Here is a 5,256-nt window from a genome sequence, read left to right on the forward strand (position 1 = left end):
AAATGGTGAATTTTCCTTGACTTGCAAACATTCCTTTTGTCTGGACGAAACCCCATTTTCCGGGAGTGTTTGGGAGTGAAACCTCATCTGCTCGTACTCAACAAAATGGACCTGGCGGATCTCGCTCGGCAAAACGTAAGCGCCCGGCCTCAAAAATGAGGTTCTATCGGATTCGGTGGCCCTGTTACAGTAGAGGGCACTGGAAGTCATACTGAAGAAGAAGGTCCTGCTCCTATGAGCTTACATGGGGGGGGGTATTGAGCGAAGGTGGCTTGATTGTAGTGGGGGTAACACAAAGAGCTCGGTGGTGTTGAGATCTTGCTGATGGGGAGGAGGTTGTGGTGTGCATTGTGTGACATTTCTGGGAGAAATTCTGCTTGGTAACCTTGTGCCTATACTTGAGGGACAATTACTAAATAGTTATTCCAAACCTGAAGTATCCACCAGTATAACTGTTTGTGGAGACTAAGAAAATCTAGATTATAGATCAGGGAGGCCCTCTTTTTGCCCTGACCCCACACAGGGTTACTGTATGTACTCCTAGTTGGTGGCCCTCCTGCCACCAGCACAGCTTTTAATATCAAACACGTGTCCCCAGTTGCCTTATCTCTGTCAACACCAAGCATGTGAGTGCCGATGGGCTCCTTAGCCTGAAAAGGGGGAACTTGACAACATCCAAGATGTGGAGGTGCAACCTTTCTCTGGAAACACGTCACAGTATGCAGGACAGCATTCACTATGCTGCCACACTCAGGTTGCCATAACAGTGGCATGGCTTGGCTCCTACCTCCATACAGGGTATAAGCGTTGCTATGGAGACACCGTAGCATTTGACGACACCTTTTGTATCTCTTCCTTTTTGTACTACTCACTTGTTTCCATCTCCAACTGCTTGAAACAGTTTTTTTGTTTCCATATGTAAGTGCGGCTACCTCTCCTGCTTGAGTACTCCATCACCTGGGGTAAGACACCGGGCCATTACACAAGGGCGGTAAGACACCGGGCCATTACACAAGGGCGCTAATCTAAACCACGTCCTGTTGAGGTTTGGTTAAAATGTATGGGCTATTTATGGTAGTTCAGGGTCAAGGAGCTAACCCAGAAAGTTCCCAGGTAAGTTAGTTTCTCAAACCCCCAACATTTCAGTTGTCCTCGGGCTCCTGTCTCAGGGGATGGGTCAACACCAGAAGTAGGTGAGGCCAGTACCATGGCCACGTGCCGACCTAACCCAAAAAAGTACCTTGTGGTATTCAGCTTCAGGGTGTTGTGAGGCCATTTTGGAGTTTCAAGTCACTCGAGGGAGATCAGAGATCCATGATGTCCACAACCCAGCAGAAGTCGGATTTGGGGGCAGCTAAGCAGGACAGCACCCAAAAATCAAGCCCCTTGTGACTTATGCAATCTGATAACGACCATCTTGAGAATTTTTCTCCCACAAAAGTATGTCATAAAAAATGTCTTAATGACGTGCATTTGTAACTCTTTAAAATCATTCTGCTGGCAAGACGATAACATCCCAATCCCAGCAAAATTCAGATTAATATTGAAAATGCCGTTTTGTTACATATAAGCAAATATGATTTCGTCTTCATCATCTTACCCTAACTGGGGCATATTAAAGAAAAAGATTTGGGGTGCTACAAGATAGATGGCTTCCTAAGAAGGACTGCTAGTTTCCATGGAGATAATGTAGCCGAAGTTAACCCTTTGAGCAGCAGCTGGAAAAAAAAAATAAAACCTTCACAATAATATATTATTATTTCTTTTACATGTTCTTGGCTAGAAATCGGGTTGTTGCTGGATATGAAAACCATGTTTTAATGAACTAAATCTGCTTTGATAACGGGGAGGAGTTGTTAGGGGTGGGGAAAAAAATCCCTAGGCTCCAGTATAACAGAAGAGGAAGAGTGTATAAGCCCCCAGTGTGGCAGCAGAGGCAGGAGGTGGCACATAGATCGAGGACAATACAGCTGAAGAGGAATCCTCGCCTCCTTCCCTAGGTGAGGACTCAAAGTCTTTGTAATTTTGGTGATATATTGTAATATCGGTGACATGAAAGTATCGCCTTTTTGGATTTTCGTTGTCCATATGAATCTTATTTTTAAGAATTCCATTGTTTTGTCGACCAAGGTGGGCATAACATGGTCATGTGAAGAATAAAGCCTGGATTAGGATTTAATGTTGTCACCAGAAGTGTCTGGCCAGAGGCATCCTCATGTCTCTTCCTATTCATTCCTAAAATGTGTCGAGGCTGACCTGATCTGGTCCCTATTATTAAAACCCACCCAATCCCTACATTTTCTAATATTTCAGTAATATTCCCCTCCCCCCTCTGCTCTCGCAAATACAGCCCCCGTGTTGCTTCCTCACCTTCCCTAATCCGGCTTTGAAGGAACAAATCCCTGTGTATTTATTCGGATCTTTTCCAGCCGATTTCCCCTCAGCGAATCTGGCTGGAAGTGACCCACATTTGTTTTTGGAAGAATTGTAACCCCCCTCCCACTGCCATTTTTATACATAAAACCTCCATTATCTGTAGTTTGGGGTGTCTGCTAAAAGAACGTATTAGAAAATGAAGTGGTTTTAATTCTGATTAATTCCGTTCGATTACGAGAAGAACCTAATTGATACCATGAATGAAAAACAAGATTAATTGGCAGACGGGGGACACCCACTCATCAGATGTCACGTTGAGTATTGGTGGCCATATTCCTGAGGCTAATTTACACTGGGGGGATATACAAAATCCAATTCTTTTTAAAATGTAACTAGATGCACAGGAAGAAACATCATGTCAAAACTAATTACATATGATATGCGGTTATATGGTTCAAGTGGGGCAACATGGAAAGCTTTTAGGACCTTTAGAGGTCCTCAGATGGAGAAGACATCTAAGGTCTCAAGCTTATGTTGCCTTACATCTTTTTCTGTGTTGGCCCAATAAAAGGTATCAACTTCAACTAAATATTCCCAGCAAAGGGACCTCCAGAAGACAATTTTGAATTGGTTACTGGTGAGATGTTTGGGGTGCTAGGACCATTTCATTGGTTGCTACAGGGATAAGATCACTTTTGGAAGCTAACCACTCTCCTATTGTTCTTACTTGTTATTATTTTAGCACTAGTTTCAAGAAGATGAGGGGAAGCTCAGCTGTCTGTTGGTCACTCCTGCTGCTAGCAGCCCTGTTCTGTCACAGCGTCACAGCCAAAGGAGGCCGCGGAGGCGCCAGAGGAGGGGCCCGAGGAGCTTCACGCGCGGCTTCTCGCATGCGGGTCAAGACACCAACCCGCTACGGCTCTTTCCGAGTGGCGGCAGGAGCGGCGGCCGCTGGAGCAGTGGCTGGAGCGGCCGCGGGCTTGGCAGGAAGAAGAAGGTGGAGATACGATGACAGCTCAGAAGTGAGCATGCCTTCGGGTAACAACACCGACGAGGGACTTTACAGCTACAGGTCCTGGGCCTCAGACACGTGTCCTCTCATTTCTTCCTTCCACCTCACTCTGACATCCTGCGCTACTGCAATCCTCAAGTTTTATTTTTAACAATAAATAACGCCCCACGCCAAATATAAGAGGGGAAAAAAAACTTTTCCACCATCTTCATGTGTGTGTGTGTGTGGGAACGTACTTTCTGGATGACTCTGTTCCATAGACACCCTACAAATGTTACCTAGATATCCAGCCACAATTACCTGTACTCTGTATGATACAACAACGGGGGTTTAAAGAAAATGGATGGGTTACGATAGGTGAAGAACAGAAGAATCGATGCACGTCCCACAAGCTGCTAGCTTTCTGGCCAAAATGTTTCTGGTCCGACATATTGAAATCATGTATTTTGTATACTGTTAATTGGACTTGCTCAAAAAATACCATCTTTTCAATCGCTATCACAGAAATTTCAATCTGATTTCTGTATTTTTTTGTATGTGTTCTGCTGTTTCCACGGAAACTATTACATGAAAGATGTAGCCTTGAAATCACTTAGCCTGGTGGGTTGGCCTTTATATTTGACACAGAAGTTTACGCTTTGAGATAAGCTCTGACACCATTTTCCATATCGACGTTTTATGGAAGCCATTAGCGACTATGGAGCTGTCTGCCCGTGTTGACGACCCAGCAGAGTTGCCAACCTCTGGCCAATGCGTAGACATTTTTAATCTTATCTCAATGATTCTAGAAATCCTCTGTCATTTCTGATCATGCCAACTCTCCTGGAAAGGAATTTCATGAACTCATCATCTTTCATGCCAAATGTGTTGTTGTCAGGGTAGACCTAGGAGAACGAGCGTGGGCTGAAACGCAACGCTCATCACAGATGGGAAACCAGGGTCCTCCAGAGAAATCCTTTCTGTCTTAAGGTCCATAGGCAGGAGCCTGGCATCCACAAATGGAGTCCAGTTTGGATCATGACCACGCAGACACCCCCTTGTTCTCCCACCTTTATGCCAAACTAGTTTTATTATACAATATCTGGTAATTTAGCTGATTCAGCATTATATGCATTTGGTTTTACTACCGGAAACAGACCTTAGGTTTGGTGAAAAAAAACATTAATATACTTTATTAATATTTAAAATTAATATAAGAGATACAGCGTTTCAGTCTATATCCCCCTTTTCTGGACCCTAACCCTGTGTACCGTAATAGTACCTTTTCCACCCCCGCTGTTCCTACTATCCTTATTTTGATCTTTTTTCAGTTCCATGGTCCAAACAAAAATACCAGGGGAGAGCAATTGTCCCCTGGGCTCTTATTAAAAGCTATTGAGCTACCACCTGAGACTGTTTCTTGTTTTACTTGCAGTTCTACGTCCAGCCACCAGGATGTCAAGGGTAACAAGGACTTCAGCCGACATTTATAGCTATCTATGACTGGATCCTTTCTGTGTTCCTTGAGTGCAGTTTCTATACTGTTGCTTTCTATAGCACGTGTTTAGGTGGTGCACAACATAATAGTGTAGTCATTTAGGATGAAGAAAGATACAATTCAAAACTCATTTTTATAATGAAATAGTGGTTTTCAATTTTTCCCTAAAACCAGGAAAAATGCCTATTTTTTTTATAACCCCCAGCGCTGTATACAGTAATAACCCCCAGCGCTGTATACAGTAATATAACCCCCAGCGCTGTATACAGTAATAACCCCCCAGCGCTGTATACAGTAATATAACCCCCCCAGCACTGTATACAGTAATATAACCCCCAGCGCTGTATACAGTAATATAACCCCCAGCGCTGTATACAGTAATATAACCCCC

At 43.9% G+C, this 5,256-nt stretch overlaps 1 long non-coding RNA gene across 1 annotated transcript; it reads left to right on the forward strand.

Moving 5' to 3' along the window:
- Nucleotides 1-1,863: 1,863 nt before the first annotated feature.
- Nucleotides 1,864-4,341, forward strand: LOC128468830 (uncharacterized). Its single transcript, XR_008345905.1, has 2 exons — nt 1,864-2,000; nt 3,119-4,341. It is a non-coding gene; the product is annotated as an uncharacterized LOC128468830 (long non-coding RNA).
- The last annotated feature ends 915 nt before the right edge of the window (nt 4,342-5,256 follow it).

This window comes from Spea bombifrons, chromosome 11, assembly GCF_027358695.1.
Source record: "Spea bombifrons isolate aSpeBom1 chromosome 11, aSpeBom1.2.pri, whole genome shotgun sequence".
Taxonomy (NCBI): domain Eukaryota; kingdom Metazoa; phylum Chordata; class Amphibia; order Anura; family Pelobatidae; genus Spea; species Spea bombifrons.